Here is a 19,160-nt window from a genome sequence, read left to right as displayed (position 1 = left end):
TGTTTTCCATGTTAAAAATAACGCACGGGCGGCGCAACACCTTCATAAATAAAGCCCAAGATATCTTTGTGAACCACATTTTTTATCAAATTTTTCCCCCTACATTTTTTTTAAATCAATCACTATATACAATGTAATTTAACAAACATTACCAAGAAACTACATGCAATATTTTTGATAAGCACTACAACACAACCTTACTTTCTATATTTATTATGTAAATACATATACATTATGTGCAGGGAATTTTTTAACATAACGCTTCACACTTTCTGAATTCCCCCAAATAGGGCATATTATCAAGGGAGTTTATCTCCACTTTTTTGCCTTCAAGAGCCAACAAAGCGAAGATAAAATTATCTCCCTATTACGTAGCTGTCGCTAACACCAGTTTGCAACACCTATTAGCAGATAGCAACCATCTTGTGCGCCACTTTGCTTCTCAGTAATAATTATCACTAATGATATCCTAAAGTGAACGTGGCAAGATGATAGCAACTGGAAACAGGCGCTAACATTACTATCGCCTATTACGAAGTTTGCAGATATTTGCGCTAAGCATGAATATCTCCAAAAGCAAACATCTGCCCTGAGCAGTTTTTAGTCATGTTATCCAATGGGACCTAGATAACATGGCTAAGAGCATTAGTTCGGTATTGCATGAATATCGCTGACTTTTTAACAATATGCATGCATTGCAGCCGTTTTTTCTAGCATTTTTTATAATTAGCTGCTCAACGTCTGTCAACATTCCAATCGGAAGAAATAAAGAAGTGTTGCCGCCATTTTCTTAATGCAACTGCATATATTCTACCGAACAAACGGAGAGAACATGGAAAGAGAAAAAAGTACACATTATCTAAGCGAGTACGTTTTCTCAGGGAGTGCACTATAGACCCTGAACGCCAAAACAACATTTTTTTTCCAGTAAAAAGTTACGTGGTGCGCGCACTCGATCGCGCAACCCTATTTACAAGACTGTGATTCACATGCTTTATAAGTAAAATTTAATGGTGCAAAGGCAGACGACACTTAAAGATCGTTTCAGATCTTTCAGTTTACTTATTTTGCCTATTTTTTAAATTTACAAAAATATACAGTTTAAAAAATTCTCATTTGCTGTTTAACATCTGTCAACATTAGAATCAGTGGAAATCCGAAAGTGTTCGCCGCCATTTTGTAACTGCGAGTGAATGTATTGTACTGATCAAGTCATTTTATCCAATGGGACCTAGATAACATGGCTAAAAGCATTAGCTCGGTATTGCATGAATATCGCTGACTTTTTAACAATATACATGCATTGCAACCGTTTTTTATAGCATTTATTATAATTAGCTGCTCAACGTCTGTCAACATTCCAATCGGAAGAAATAAAGAAGTGTTGCCGCCATTTTCTTAATGCGACTGCATATATTCTACCGAACAAACGGTGAGAACATGGAAAGAGAAAAAAGTACACATTATCTAAGCGAGTATGTTTTCTCAGGGAATGCACTATAGACGATAAACGCCAAAATAAAATTTTTTTTCAGTAAAAAGTTACGTGGTGCGCGCACTCGATCGCGCAACCCTATTTACAAGTCTATGATTCACATGCTTTATAAGTAAAATTTAATGGTGCAAAGGCAGACGACACTTAAAGATCGTTTCAGATCTTTAACTTTACTTATTTTGCCTAATTTATAAATTTACAAAAATGTACAGTTTAAAAAATTCTCATTTGCTGTTAACATCTGTCAACATTAGAATCAGTGGAAATCCGAAAGTGTTCGCCGCCATTTTGTAACTGCGAGTGAATATATTGTACTGATCAAGTCATTTTATCCAATGGGACCTAGATAACATGGCTAGGAGCATTAGCTCGGTATTGCATGAATATCGCTGACTTTTTAACAATATACATGCATTGCAACCGTTTTTTATAGCATTTATTATAATTAGCTGCTCAACGTCTGTCAACATTCCAATCGGAAGAAATAAAGAAGTGTTGCCGCCATTTTCTTAATGCGACTGCATATATTCTACCGAACAAACGGTGAAAACATGGAAAGAGAAAAAAGTACACATTATCTAAGCGACTATTTTTTCTCAGGGAATGCACTATAGACCTTGAAGGCCAAAACAACATTTTTTTCTTCAGTAAAAAGTTACGTCGTGCGCGCACTCGATCGCGCAACCCTATTTACAAGACTGTGATTCACATGCTTTATAAGTAAAATTTAATGATGCAAAGGCAGACGACACTTAAAGATCGTTTCAGATCTTTAACTTTACTTACTTTGCCTATTTTTTAAAATTACAAAAATATACACTTTATAAAATTCTCATTTGCTGTTTAACATCTGCCAACATTAGAATCAGTGGAAATCCGAAAGTGTTCGCCGCCATTTTGTAACTGCGAGTGAATGTATTGTACTGATCAAAGGGTTAGAACATGGAAAGGACAGAAGGTACAGATTATGTAACCGAGTAAGTTTTATCAGGTAGTCCAGTATGGAACCTGATTTTGAACGAAACTTTTTTTTTCTCCATAAAAAGTTACTTGGTGCGCGCATTGGATTCCGTACCTCTATTTTCAAGTTTGTAGACTATTACCTTTTCTCAAAGATTATTATCTGCACATATTAAATTCCCCCAAATTTACTTATTTCATTAATCTTTATCAAACTTCAACTTACAGTTCCGCTAACACAGTTACTATTTTTTTATACCTTAGTTTGTGGAAAAAATTTAAAATTATTCCATACTAAATGTAATTCTCTTTAAAGGTTTTTCGTCCCGTAATTACACTACACTCACCTAACATCATTTCATTACGTCATTTCTCCATTTGTCATAAGTACACAGGGGCAGATTTATGAAGGCCTTGCGCCGCCGGTGTGTCACTTTTAACATGGGAAAAAGTGACGCACCGGCGGCGCAGGGCCTTCATAAATCTGCTCCACAGAGCCTTATTTATGAAGCCCTTGCGGTGTGTCACTTTTAACATGAGAAAAAGAAACGCATCTATAGTGCAAAATTTTCATAAATGAGGCCCACACTGTCAAAAATATCAATGTCGCACATAATCGTACACATCCAAGCACTACCAATTGCATAACTTGTTTAACATAAAGCGCTGTAATATTGCATGTGTTTTCAAAGCTACACCGGTATCCCCTATAATGCTTAATTTTACCATAACACTCAACAGTAACTATTTATTTTCAAGCAATGTTAATTAGTTTGACTTTTTAAATGACAAGCTTTAGTCTGAAGTAGTCACTCTGCATATGTTTCTCTCTAAAAATTAACTTCACCCACCCACGCATGAGAACCTTCATGTGTGCATCTGGGCGCAAAAAACGACCTTGAACTCAAAGTTCCATCCCAAAACTTGAACAACAGCCTTATTGTCCCAAAATCAAGCTACCCGAGCATCTGTTCACAAACATATCTCATTCACTTAGCTAACACTCGTAGAAAACTGCATATCTTATTAAATAGTGACCTTCCTTTACAATTTTCTAAGGTGACTCATAATCTTTAACGCTCCTCCACTTCCCAGCTGCACACATTTTTTTACAACTACTAACCAATGGTTTTGTGCTTTTTTTCCACCAAATTATTTAAAGACATTCTGCTACTCTCACTCCATACTCTCTGATCTTTGTTTCTGGACATCCTCATCTATTACCAGCAGCTGCAACCTTTCTATTCCTATTTTCGTTATTACAAAATGGAGGTCCGTCCCGCCTTTGGAAACGAGCTGGAACACTTAGAACTATTTCGCCACAAGATGCTTGAATACTATGGCATCCTACCACTCGCGACTTTGAGTGCATCATATGGATTATCATTTCGATTTTCCTATTTCACCTGTGTGCGACCTGTATTTCATTGCCTGAGCTGTGATTTCATGTGGGCCCTGGACTTATGTCTCTGCAACTCGGTGTCTCCTGAAGTGAATTACAATCATCTCATGAATCCGTTACTTGATCATGAACAGCTTTGTTCCGACGGAGGGATTATGGCCTTTGCAGCGATACATGGAGTTCTGGGTCATTGGAATATATTCGCAGCGGCGCAAGATTTCTTGGCACACAGCTACATTGAAAATTCACCGACTTGCCCTCTGATGCAACTAGAGGCTCCACTAATTAATGACCATGTTTGTTCATTTCCTCTTTTAAATTGGATGGCCGACTTGTTTTCGGATGATAACAATGACTTTCTATTAGAAGCAGTTGCCACTTACTTTGCCTATTCAATGCAAGTATAGCTGTTCTGCAAACCATTGACGTCTTGACTTTTTTTACCTTCCTAATTTTACTTATTTTTTTTTATTCTTATATGTTATATAAAAGATGACCTATTGACTTTACTAACATTGGACATTGCAATTTCCGGCTGGTGTGAATTTTTTTAATTATGTGGACTTAATTTTCTTTTCACACCTCCTCGATTTTATTCAAAACATTTCATGATGCTCTAATTACAACAGATCACTACCTTATGTTATCTTATCTGATTTAAAATGTTGTCGTACCAAGGCTGCGTAAAATATCATTAAATGTGCCTTCACAAATGTCTATAGTTACAATGACTTTTTATATGATTGTATATGGTTTATCACCATTCTCCCTTTCTACTCCTTATTTCCGCCTCACACACATGTGCTGCTTTTAATTGATGGCTATTGAAAGATTTTTCATTCACAATTGAAAAGTTTATAATTACCCTGATATTACCCTTGCTTATCAACCTGTATCACACATTGTGTACTGAAACCTTTCAAAAAATTATATCAAAACAATAGTTATTCTGAGTCCTGATTTTCGAACGTTCCTACAGATAACATACATGCACCTCAAGTCAAAATCTACCTTTTGGCGCGTTTTTCATTTCCTTTGACAATACCATACAAGAAGCTTATTACCGCTTCGTATATTGAAAATTAACTGTTAATGAAGTGATATTTAACCAATTATATTTTCATATATGATTACAGAATTTAAAATCAAAGCACACCTTCTTGCATGCAATATAATTAAATATATTTCATTGCGAGGCTTTTTCATTTTTTTTTATACGTTATTCATTTTGCTTCATACTACATTTCCATCATTTGTGTTCTATGAACTACTAACTTTTCCCACTATTTTCTTTATATTATGTTTACTTGTATTAAATAAAAATCTTCGTATCAAAACACTGCATTATTGAATAAAAATTTGAAAAATATACGTTCCCTCTTTTAACTCATATTTACAACTGAAATAATATATTCTAAAACTGTATTCATGTGTTTCACGTAATCTCAACTGCACTCAAATCATGTTTTCTTTTGTCAACCTGAATTTCTCATACTTTAACCCGCTGGCCTGCGACGGTCACTCAAGCCTTTCTTTACGAGTTGTGAACCATAGCATCAATCGTACCTCTGACAAAAAAATTATTTATTACTGTAACAAAACTTGGCCGCAGATATGGTTCACTCAGTGTATTAATCACAGATCCCCCGCATCCACAGAGCACACGCTATATCCTATTTCAGTACGTATCACCCTTTCATCTCCACTGTAACAACTGTCTCTGCCTGCAGAACAAACTTCCTCAGCTCAGACTGAACGCACGCACACACACACACACACATACACACACTAAGATAACACAAAGCAACTGATATGGAAATCAAGAGTCAGATAAAAATGGTCTCTCACATTGTGGTACACAGAAACCTCTATATATATTTGGTCTTCTACTTCAATTTATTAAAAGCATATACTCCACAAACCTCTGTACAACCTCATGGTCACAATTTTTCATTTGATTATACTGGGACACCTTTCCTTCTCACCCCACCCCCACCACTGCATCCCTCGGCTCTAAGCCATACTGTAACTTTTTTCATCAAACTTAAATTTTAAAATACCTAAAGCTTTACCACTTTTTTTTCAACAATATTACATTTAATCAACATTTTTTCTCTCTACATGCATTATCAATGCTCTACCAATTCCTTTTTTTTTTGATCGGTAACCAACTTTACAAATTATGTCTAAACGCTCCCAAATGTTTATTAATTTCTGTCTATTTCATTACATTTTATATTCTTTTTATTTAGTTTACCACAAATACATCCTAAACTATAATTCAGACTTAAAAGAAAGTGAAGAAACGGCGCACAACCTCCACTAACTTTACAGAACTTCAACCCCTTCCCCCCCCTCAAGTCTGCTGTGGAAACCCAAAATAACACACATCCCAGATACACACAGAGCCGCACCTGAGCGTTTCACACCTCTATAAAGAACTATTCCAATATTAATTTGGCCTTGCACTTCTTTTACCCATTATTTGACCCCCTCCACCTTTACTCTACCTACTGATTACACGTTCATGTTCCCCTACAAAAAATTATTTTTTTACGTCCTTCCCTCCCCCCCTAATTTCGTTGCAGATCAGTCTCTAAGTGTCATTTAATTCATAGACCTAACAGTACCTCATAACTTAAAAACATGACTGAACTCCACTATCCTTAATCAAATTAATTAATTGTAATTTTTATGTAATAATTACAAAGATACAATGTTCCAAAACATTGATATTATAAAATGGAACATTAGTTGAAATTATCTCAAGCTGTATGTAACTCAAAAATGTGCTTCCTTACACACACACAAACTCAAAAAATCAAATATAGTGATCAAACCACATTTAACAGTACATCATGAAACAATCAGTTATACACTCACCTTTACCAATGCTTTATCAGATGTAGAACAATGATAGTTGTAATACGATAGTCGTTTGACGGAGCTCTCAATAATACTTCTATCACTGCAACCAAAGAATAATGGCATAGGTTTTCTGTCAATACACACTCATATATGTCTCTTCAACCAATCATATTTGTGCCCGCACAATTTCATATTCAAATTAACATTTCAGTTGGTTATCCTTTCAATATTTTCAAAGTCACATAACGGTCACCCTTCACCCTCTGCCTTCTCTGGCTGTTACCATGGTAACAGCTCATTCTGCACCTGGCTGAAGGCACAGGTCAAAAGTTCATATCTCAACGTTCTAAATCCAAGCAAAAACGGTAATTTCCCTCCAAACACACCTGCCTATCCACTCTTGTTTTACATTTCTTTTTTTTGCACGACCAATGGAAGATTTGTTTGTAATAAAACTATAACATACAGCGTAGTCTTCAATCTTGAAGTATATCAATTAACCAATCATGTTCAGTTTTTCATTAACACCAATCCTCACACACTTTTTTTATCGTGACTTTCACCATCTACTTGCCATTCCACTTCCAGAACCCATCGGAATACTACTGCATCTACCTTGAAAATGAAGGTTTGGCTTGTAGGACACAGTTATATTCACTGGAGTGAAAAATATGCTGCAAACAGACGAATTTCTAACCTTGACTTACCAAATGTGCAGATTACGTGGATTGGGCAAAGAGGATTAAAATGTCACCAATTGATACCATTGGTGAAAACTTTTATGCATCTCCCTGAACCTAACCTGATAATTGTGCACTGTGGTGGGAATGATCTAGGCACATTAACAGGTGTAGGTCTAGAAATGCTTCTAAAAGACACCTTTCTTCAATTGATGTCACTTTTTCCTCGAACTGTCTTGGTGTATTCAAATATATGCCAAAGACAAAAATGGAATTGGTCCAATGAACATTGTCCACAGATTGAGAAAGCAAGGAAACATGTAAATAAATCTGTTTCTGCTTTCCTCAGAGAATATAACATGGGTTCTATGTACAACAACAACCTACGTTTCAACATGGAAAGCATCTATCGGAGAGATGGTGTTCATTTCACGGATGAGGGAAATAGAATTTTCCTCTGTAACATGAGACTCTGCATCGGAACATACTTATAAGTTCTACAAAAACTCAATTAACACAAGGGCTCTTTTAAGAGCCACCTTACATCTAAACACTCAAACTTGTAATTTATCTCCATCTTTCTTTATGTTTTTTCATCGCCGTGCGTGACCGAGTGCGCGCACCTCGTAACTTATTTACGATAAAAAGCTACTTTTAGACTTTCCTCATCCTTAATAAACCCCTCAAGAAATCTACCAAATCAAACACTCTCCACCCTGCTCCCTTTCCATTCTCACCACTATAGTTTTTCACAGTCTTGTAAATAGGGGTGTGCGACCGAATGCATGCACCCCGCAAATGTTTTCTCCCCCAAAAAAATGGTCTTTTCGCGTTCAGGGTCCATACTGCACCCCCTTAGAAAACCTACCCGGCGAGACAATCTCTACCTTCTCCCCTTTCCATGTACTAACCCTTTGTTCTGTATTATATATTCACTCGCACTAACAAAATGGAGGACAACACTTCCTGATTTCCTCCGAATCGAATGTTGACAGACGTTAAACAGCAAATCAGAATGCCGCTCGCGCACACCCGCATAAGTGCGCGTACCCGTGCGCGCTTACAGATATATAACTGATTTCACCTTTAATTTTCTCAGCAACTACTGAACGGATTTACACCATTTAAACAAAAGCGTGATCTGCGACCCACACTCTACCTTTCTACCAAATTTCTTATAAATCCATTCAGCCGTTCGAGCTGTAGCCGTGTCTAAACGTCCTATGGAAAATAACATGGGAAAAACATGTTTTGGGACCCCCTTTTATCTCAGCCCCCACTTCACCAATCCCCCCAAAACTTTCACAGAATGAGCGGAGCGGACCGAGCCATCTTCTTTGAGGAAATTCGCAAACATTCATCCACCAGGTCCAAAGTTATTCCCAATAGAATGTTGCGGATTTCCTATGGAAACTAGGTCCTAACTATAACTACCTACTGGCGACCGCCAGTAGGTAATATATATATATATATATATATATATATCTGAAAGGATTCCCCCACTGATATCTCTGAGGAAACACAAAAAGACTCGCACTCCAGGGTCCGTGTGAGAATCGTTTATTGGCGACGCGTTTCGACCAGGCGGACTTCTTCGTTAGCCAACCACATAAATTAACAATCACCATTTTAAAGTGCACCAAGGAAGTAGTGGAAATTGACATAGGACCACATTCCAAAACAAACTACAAATCCAGTAGGAACTACAATGGAGTAGGAGAAAGACTCTGTGGTGCAATAAGTGAAGTGACTATAGTGCTTAGATTTAAGTAACCACATTTCATGATTAAATTACAAGAAAGGTGTGTACATAATACTGAGTGAGTAGAATTGATTAAATTAATTAGTTAAATTAAATTAACGGTCTGGCCAAGTGGCCTGTGTAAATAAATCTAACGCACTGGATGTATTATTCCATACATTTGCACAATATTAGAGTCAAAACCAACATAAATTTAGGCCAAGTGGCCCCGTATCTCCTCCTGGCAGGGACAGATATATTACATGTATGTCAAATTTACATTTCACAGTGATAAACAAGAAGAAGAAAGATAGAGTATTCATCCTGGCCAAGTAGCCTACTCGTCTATATATAGGGGATTAATCATAGCTAATGCGCTAGTGCTACAACGCTACCTATGTGCATGGTGTCAATCTGCCAAGAGACCTAGTCTAAATTTTCCTGTTTGGGAAGGTGGAGCTTGGTCGAGGGGATAGAGGGAGTTGTAGGGGGACTAAAGCCAATCCTTGGATATGGCTTGATAAAAACAAGTAGTGCTAAAATAAGTCTTTTAGCACTTGTGATTAGTGCAAGAAGTGAACCCTATACTATCTGTTGACAGCCTATTCAGACCTACCCCAAAGAGTATAGTTGTGGGTGTGATTGTGCCGTTAAAAAAGTGGGTTACAGGTTGTGTGCACAAAGGGAAAAGGGGAAATGTAACCAAAAGTGAGATGGTGATGGGTGGCTAAGCAGGCCAAGATGGCGGACGGGCTCCCTTAGAGCTCCGGTCGGCTGCCCGCCACGCCGATGATGAAATCTGCCAACATGCACCTCTGCCGCCTTCAGCTGCTGTGGGAGACTCCCGGGACCACCTAGGGAGCCTCGGACAGTGGCGGTGTGTCCGGGACGCGCCCACACTGACCCCTGACGACCGCGGCCGAACCTCCCCCAAAATGGCGGCGCCCAGGGACTGACACGAGAGGTCCCGGGAGGCCGGCGCGATCCCTCCAATTGCCGGGATCCGGAGCGCCCTGCACGCCTAGCTGGCCATCCGCCGCATTTGGAATACGCTGCCGCACGCTGGGCGCAGCGGTATACAGGGGGGAATCGTGGTCCCCGGACCCGCCGAGGTGACCCGACGGACTGAAAGCTGCGCGTGATCCCACCGCCGCGGGGGGCCTGGGCGGGGGCGCCCCCTTGCGACCCATCGCGGCAAGTGCACGCGGAAGCCGGTGCGGACCCGGCCGCTCAGTGCTGGACGCCGGAGGGGCAGCCCACGGATGACCCCGGGAGATCCCCAACCCAAAATGGCGCCGCCTGGGTGATCCTACGAGGGAGAGGTGCAGGACGGCACTCGCGCCCTGCGGAGACCCTCGAGACTGGTGCCCAGAGCCAACACCATAGAGTGCCACCGGGGAGCCACGCGGCGGAGGGAGTCAGGAAGTAACGACACGTACGCCCCCGAGGTGAGCTCTAATGCCCGATTCGGGTCCCCGACGTCCAATCCGAGGCCCTCTGGGGAACACTGACCTGCTGTAACTGCCCTCGGCGGAGGGACTGGGAGTGGCGGGTGGCGTGGGGGAGCGCCCCGGCCACCCCGGCAGCACAAGAGAGACGCAGAAAGTGTGGGGTGTGCCCACGCAGAGAGCATCCCGCCTCCCCGGTCGAGGGCACACCACAGACCCCCCGCGACCGGGTGACAAGGGGCCCGCCTGGAGGAGCAACACTAAACGGAGGAGGCCTCGGAAGCCCAGTCTGCCCAGCGTCGCTACAGACAGAGGTCTGAATCACTTCTAGCAGGCCGGACCGGATCGATAGGTCACCCACACCACCCATGGGGCGATCACAGCGGACAATGCCCATGACGCCGGCGCCAGCTCAGAGACGATCACCCTCCCCGGGCCCCTCACGCGGATCGAAGACCGGAGGTCCTCCGCAGGAATCGGACATGTCCGCGAAGCTGGACAAAGTCCTGGCGGCCATCGAGCACTCACGAGTCTCCATGGAAACCAAATTCGGGGAACTGGCCTCGGACATCACCCTACTACGCGACGACCATAGGAAGCTGGCAGATAAGGTGAAGCAAGAGAGTCACACGCTCCATGAACTGAAACCTCAGGTCCAGCTCAATCAAAAAGCCATCAAGGACCTACAAGAGAAGGTCAATTTCCTGGAACGCAAGGTGGACGATTTGGAGGGACGTTCCCGTCGGAGCAACATACGTCTGATCAACCTGCCGGAGGGAGTGGAGAAAGAGGACCCTATTCGATACATAGAGACTTGGATAAAAACGTTCACCCGAGCCCAAGACCTTACGCCGTTCTTCTCAGTAGAAAGAGCATACAGGGTCCTATTCTCAAGCAGTGCAACACCAACGCGCCACATTCCTGGCAGTGAAGCAAGCCCTGCGTCAACATAAGATACAATATGCCCTCCTGTTCCCGGCCCGCCTCAAGATCATCTATGAAGATTCAACACACTTCTTCACGGACCCCGCGGAGGTGAGACACTGGTTGGATCATCGCATCATCGCAATCATCGCAATCAGCCCCGATCAGACCGCGAAGATACACCGTCGAGCTCTGCGTCCAACAAACGGCGGCGACTCCGATCCAGAAAGGTCACTCTCACGCAGATGAATCAACCGCCGTCGCCCAGCATCAAACGCGTCCCGGACTTGGAACAAATCATAGCTGACCGTCGGAAAGCCATTCAGGCAGCGGCGGAGGTCAGGCAACTGGACGCCGAACAGGAGATGGATCGAGGCCCTCACATCTTTACATCCGAGGATGAGGGTCAGAGTGACGTCCGCACCTCCAGAGATGGTTCCGCCTCCCCGCCACTGGTGACCCCACAGACGGCGGATACACTCATCTGATGGCGGCTGACACAACCAGCGGTAAGATTGAGATGGCGGAGCAACTAGCCGACGAGGGACGCCGGGAAGACACGCCTAAGGTATGGGTGACAGCATACACACACGCAGAGACACAATGTGGCGGGTGGCCTTGACCCGAGATCAGGGCTCCACCGCTACACCACCCCCTCACACCAAACGAACTAGAGACAGTACGAGATGTACAGTTTGGGCTCATCGTGCCTTGCAATGGGCCCCTGCAGTTGGGACTGTTTCCCATATGTTGTTTACATGTTACGTCCCTTCCCTTTTAACCCTGATACCTACACGGGAGATGGTAATTTGGTCACGGTGGAACCATGTATGAAGGGAGGTGATGCGGGCAAGAGTGGCTCTGGGTATAGTCGAAGGGTGACGGGTGCACCGACCAACACTACTGACACTCTCACATGACAAAACCCCCTAACACGGACTTTACCTTCATCACACTAAACGTCAGGGGGCTGCACACGGCAAGCAAACGGTATGCAGTCTATGCCTATCTAAAAAGACAGCAGGCACATATAGCTCTCTTACAAGAGACTCACTTGACGACAGCGGAAGCCAGCAAGTTACAGAGGAAGTGGAGGGGTATGATCTGTGCCACGGGGTACTCCGCATTTGCCAGGGGCACACTGATCTGGGTCAGACCGGGAGTCCCCTTCCGTGAACAGTCCAGGGTGGTAGATAAGGAGGGGCGCTATGTACTACTGGAAGGACAACTGGATGGACAGCCTATCCTGATAGGCAGCATCTATGCCCCCAATGTGGAGCAGAACGCCTTTTGGTCTCGACTCACGAACACGCTGGCACACCACACCCACACCCCTTGGCTACTGGGAGGAGATTATAACAGTGTCTTAGACACGACCCTCGACCGGTCCCGCCCCCCGCCACCACGGTCACCAATATACAGACAGACGGAGCTCTTCAATGCGTGGGTTCGACACTGGACACTAACGGAACACATGGAGAGCGCTGAACCCCACGACGAAACTATACTCATTTCACTCCATCCCACACGACCTTCGCGTGAGACTTGATCGATTTCTATGCTCACCTGCTATACACGCTAAAGCCAGACACACAGACTACCTAGGCAGAGTGCTCTCCGATCATGACGCCCATGCCCTTACCCTTCGATGGAAACCGCCCCACCCCCCAGTACCGACCTGGAAGCTCCCTCAGGAGTGCCTCACAGACCAGGCATTCACACATGATCACGGGGAACATCTGCAGGAACACTTCAGACTCAATGCGGGCTCGGCGTCCTCTAGTCTCGTGGAGTGGGATGCACACAAAGTGACGGCGAGGGGACACTGCATTCAGCAAGTGCTAGGGGTACGAAAGGTACTAGAACGCGCATTACACACTACAGAACAGGAGCTGGCAACCATGCTGCAAGCGGATGACCGCGGCGAGGTGACCCAGCTGCAAATAGCAGAGGCTAAGACAAAATACGCCGAGACACTGCGGGACCTGCGTAAATATAACTTCAGAAAATACGCCAGTAGGGTACACCGGGAGGGCAACAGGGGTGGCACACTCTTAGCATGGTTAACTCGACAGGACCCCGAACGAAACCTATCACGGAAATCACAGACCAGGCCGGTCACCTGCGAACATCCCAGATAGCGATCATGCAGGTTTTTTACACATATTACTCGCACATATACCAGACTTCCAGCCACGGCGACACCCTCGTGGTGTCCAACTTCCTACTCCCGTTGCCTATCCCCCAAGTCTCGCCAGCGCTCCGGAAGGACCTAGACAGGAAATTAACACAGACCGAGATTAAGGCAGCGATAGGGACGCTAGCCAGAAACAAGGCCCCAGGCATGGACAGCTTCCCCCTCGAATATTACCAGACTTTCTTAGCTCACCTTGCCCCACGTCTAACGACAATGTTCGAAGACGTACTCAAAGCGGGAGTCCTCCCACGTTCCCTCAGAGAATCATTAATAGTGTCGTTCCTAAAACCACACAGGGACCCCCAACTCCCAACATCCTACAGGCCGATCACATTACTTAACTCAGACTGTAAAATCCTAGGTAAACTGTTAGCGACGATGTATGCCCAGGTCGTGCCCCAATTGGTCCACCCCAACCAAAACGGATTCGTGCCAAACCGCAATACATCCCAAAATCTCCGTAGGCTCTTCCACGTCATAACTCGAGCCCAGTTCCCGAATGCAGCTCACCTCATACTAGACCTCGAGAAGGCATTTGACACCCTCCTATGGCCATATTTGTTCGAAGTCATCGCCAAGAACAACTTTGGCTCCCGCCTCATCGCTTACACCAAGCTCCTGTACACACAACTCAAATCCAGGGTCCGGATCGGCACCTATATCTCCTCGGAATTTACCGTGGACAGAGGGACTAGACAAGGATGCCCGTTGTCACCCCTCTTGTTCGCCTTGGCGGTCGAACCTCTGGTGATACGCCTAAGACGAGGGGGTGAAGACTGGGGTATCCCCCTAGCGCACTCGTGGCACTGCGTATCTCTGTACGCAGATGACCTCCTGATTTATGTTAGGGATGCCACGAGCGACCTGACGTGTATCTGGAGGACGCTGGAGGAGTTTGCGAAAGCGTCGGGCCTAAGGGTCAACTGGGGGAAATCCTCCATATACCCGCTGAGCCCCCATATGGCCCCCTTCGAAATTCGAATGGGTACCCAATCACTCGCCTGGATTGCCGACGCCCCCCGATACCTGGGAGTACGGTTGTACCACACCCCGGAGGACTTATCCACAGGGAATCATCGTAGGACGCTAGCTGGTCTTCGATCAGCGGTCAACTTCTGGAAGACACTCCCACTGGCGCCTATAGGCCGAGTGGCCCTGGCAAAAATGATTATGGTCCCCCGCCTGTTGTATAGCTTCGCGAATCTCCCAGTGATCCCACCTCGATCATTCTTCGGAGAACTGAACACTCTCCTGATAGACCTGATATGGGGAGGGGGTCGAAGACGGGTGGCGCTCTCCACACTCTACCTGCCTACCACGGAGGGGGGACTGGGAGTGCCGGCCTTTGAAGCATACTTTCTAGCGGCCCAACTCCAGTGTCTGTCCTACTGGATGGCGGGACGCCACACAGGGGAAACCATCACAGCTACTGGTCCTCTCTCGCAAGCCGCGATCGTCAGACTTTTGTTGCCAGGCACTAAACCCCTGCGGACTCGACCCTTGCAAGTGTCCGTTGCCCGAACGTGCATGATGCGTATACACCGCATGTCCAAAACACAGCCACCGTATTCACCGTTGTTGCCATTGGCGGGTTTTCCTCGCAGGGATTCGTATTATTCCCCGGGCACGCTTCGGGTTTGGACAGAGCTGGCGGTCACGGAGATCGGATCTCTGTTCGAAGACGGACAGTTACAGACGTTTGAGCAGATGATGGACCGATACGACCTGCCCCGGGACAGTTTTTGCTCCATAGGCAATTATTAGATAGCAGCAGTACGCACTGGAACCCGGAGGCCGGTGAACCCGCGACACATCCAGTGATTCACGCGATCATGCACATGGGGGTGGGGAGACACTTAGTAACATGGCTCTACAGGGCGGTGCACTCTTTACTCCTCCCGTCCCTCCAGTCTCTACGCCAGAAGTGGGAGACAGACTTCGGCAGAGTGGTCCATGACGGGGAATGGAGGTCAGCCCTGGAATTTCCCAAAAAAGTCTCCAGAAACGCAAGGTTCCGCAACATACAATTCAACGTCCTCCATAGGGCCTATCTCACACCGGGCCGCCTCCAACGATTTTTCCCGGACACCCACTTCGAATGTCCACGATGTCGAACCCCGGGGGCAGACTTCAGACACATGTTCTGGGACTGCCCCACTCTCCGCCGGTACTGGGACGTGATCCACCGAACCCTAGAAGAGGTCACGACCATTGCCACCATGAACACATGGGAGGCATGCGCACTCGGAATTTTCCGCAAACGGAAAACTGAGAAAACGCAATGCCGATTCCTATCACTAGCAATCCTCCTAGCGAAACGCGGTATCGCCATGCACTGGAGGGCCCCCACGGGACCACCAGAGGCAGCATGGATCGGCGCGGTAAATAAATGGGGTAAGGCGGAGGAAGAGATACTCCGGGAGGAGGAGGTACGGGGACACCGCAAACATCCCATATCCCTGGAGTGGGCTCAACTACTATATAACTTCACACAGGCGACACGCCCTCAGGAGTCACCTACAACCTCGCAATCCCAGACACGACCGACAACACCGACCCCCATGCATACATAAACATGTCACGGATTCTACATACCTGTCGTGAGCGACCACACTCAGCGACCCCTCCGACACCCAGACACAAATCAACGATGCTCGCTATAGACCTATACCTAAAGACCTGAGAATATGTACTCTGTGCTTGGACACGGTGACCTAGAAACCCCCCTCCCGTCCTTCCCTCACTTCCACCCCTCTCCCAAGTTAATCGGTTCACCCCCCTAGTTTCTGGGTAAGAAGGCAAGATCGATTTAGACAGAGCGCTACCCGTATATATTATTCACTGATTGACTTCACGCATAGAGACACCACGATGCCACATGTTGTTGTAAATCACACCCACATAGCCGATGCCTATAGCACCGATCCCACAGTGCCTGACACAGCACGAGTTCACCCCCCCACGGGTGCAGTTGACAGACTAATATGTTCGAGGCGGTCCCGCCCAGGAGGGGGGCATACGCTATGGTGGGATGCCACGTGATACATGCTACCAAAGCACACAGATAGGGACGATCGACAGACAATGACCCCGAACTGGGAAATGCCAAACAGAATCCACGTCCCCAATTGTATCTCTATGACTTTAATTTTTGTAATGCTCGTTTACCTTGATTGATCAATGTCGTATTGTTCATGTAAATGCAACCTAAAACCCAATAAACAAATTCAAACAAAAAAAAAAGTGAGATGGTGATGGGTTGTTTGCAGAGTGCGAACTACCACACGTGCAGGACCAGGTGGGTTACCACGAAGTCATCTTGTCTAAGCTATCTGTGAAGCTCCTAACTCCACAGCTATCATCAGAGAGGGCCCTCTCCAATGGGATAGTGTGTGTTGGACGTAGCAAACACAACAGCTGGGGATGGGAACAGGAAGAGGTTCAGGTAAGGTAGTTTCAAGGCCTAATATAAGGTCTTCAGCCAATATGCACATGCAATTCCTCATCCTCATTCATGCCAAAGGGGTTTCTTGAATCCAGACGGATGATGTACTGGGATTCCAGGACTCGTAGCTGCTTTAATCTGTTACCCCCTCTCGGATTTGCAGGAATTCTGTCAATGCCAAAGAAAGAAAATTGGTTAACATTACTGCCATGAAAACGTAACCAGTGGCGTGCAGTAGCATAACTCATGTCAACATTCTTAATAGCCCTCATGTGTTCCAGTATGCGTTTCTTTATTGGGAAGATGGTGCTCCCAATATAGAACTTCACGATCACATACACACAAAAGTCAGTATTGCAATTCATAAACTTCCCAATTTGTTCCTTTTTGCCCGTGGGAAGTGGATATGTTTTGACATTGTTGCTAGTGACACAAGCTTTGCACTTAACACATTTGAAAAAGCCTTTCTGTTCTTTGAACCAAGTCTTTATCTTCTGCGGTGCCTTAAAGTAGCTCCTCACTAACATGTCTCTCAAAGAACGTGCCTTCCTGTATGTTATCTGTGGTTGTCTGTTAATCGTTTTACCTATGACTGGATCACTCTTGACAATGTGCCAATGTTTCTTTAGTATCTCACGTACTTTGCCTGCTTCTACATTGTAGGTTGTTATCAGCCTGACATTGTTGGATTTCAGGTTCTCTGTGGTTCTCACTTTCTTTTTGGTCAAGAGTGTCTCTCTATTCCTGGCTTTAGCTTTTTCTTTAGCCACCTGCAGTACCTGGTCGGAATAACCCCTGGCCTTGAATCTTTGTGTCATGGTGGCCTGTTCTTTCTCATATGCTGACTCTGAGCTACAATTTCGCTTCACCCTCAGTGCTGTGCTTAAGACTATTGGGATGGTGACTTTTAGCATGTAGAATGCTGTTGCCTGAGGTGGGTTTCCTGTATAGGCTAGTTTGAATGGCTCCTTCCACAATTTTGACTGTTATGTCTAGGAAGTCCATTTCTGTCTGGTCTGTCTTGCTAGTGAATTTTAGATTAACATCATTCTTATTGAGGGAGGCAAGGAATTTGTTCAGTTCTAACTTAGAACCATCCCAGATCAGAAAAATGTCATCAATATACCTGGTATAAAAGGCAATGTGACGTGTGAGATTGGCATTTCCATCAGACCACAACACTTGTTCCTCCCACCAACCCATCAGCATGCAGGCAAAACTTGGAGCAAAGCAACTTCCCATCGCAGTGCCCACCTCTTGCTTAAACCAAACGTCCTCAAACAAAAAGAAATTGTTTAATAAACAGAATTCTAGCATATCAAGTAGCATTTCGGTTTGTTGAAGAAAAAAGACAGATCTGTCCCTTAGGAAGTGTTTGCATGCCTTCAAGCCATCAGCGTGTCTGATACAGGTATACAGTCATACCACGTCTACTGTGACTAGCCAGAAACTGTCCTCCCACCTGATACCGTCTATCTTCGTAATGAAATCCGTACTGTCCCTACAATATGACGGGAGGTTGAGGACATAGGGAAAAAGAAAAGTATCTAAAAAGATGGATGTACTTTCGAGAAGACTGCCATTTGCAGAAACAATGGGTCTGCCAGGTGGGTTTGTTTCGTCCTTGTGCACCTTTGGCAGCATGTAAAAACAGGGGGAGACTGGTTGCTTTACACATAAAAATCTGAATTCTGACTCAGCTAGTAGATTTTTTTCTCTCCAACCCTGTAGTTTTTCATGGAAAGTGGCAATGCTAGATACATATTCCTCTCTGTTAGATCTCCTATAGTTGCCTGATAATTTAAGTTGTCTCTTGGCCTCCTGCTTGTACAGATTCACATCCCACAGGACAACATTGCCTCCCTTATCAGATGGCTTTATCACACAACAGGGGTCAGCATTGAGTGTGCCGAGGGCTTTCCTCTGATCTGGCGTAAGATTGTGTGCATGTTTGTTTTTGCTATTCTCCCAGAGAAATAACAGATCTCTAACAACAATCT

General features: G+C 44.9%; 1 long non-coding RNA gene across 1 annotated transcript in view; it reads right to left on the bottom strand.

Annotated features, from left to right (window-relative positions):
• The window catches only part of LOC144762826 (uncharacterized), a 253,799-nt gene that overhangs the window by 2,296 nt on the left and 232,343 nt on the right, over window positions 1–19,160 (bottom strand). The gene's annotated exons all lie outside the window — the stretch shown is intronic.

This window comes from Lissotriton helveticus, chromosome 6 (genome assembly GCF_964261635.1).
Source record: "Lissotriton helveticus chromosome 6, aLisHel1.1, whole genome shotgun sequence".
In the NCBI taxonomy this organism is placed as follows: domain Eukaryota; kingdom Metazoa; phylum Chordata; class Amphibia; order Caudata; family Salamandridae; genus Lissotriton; species Lissotriton helveticus.
This window is presented reverse-complemented; position numbering and strand designations above follow the sequence as displayed.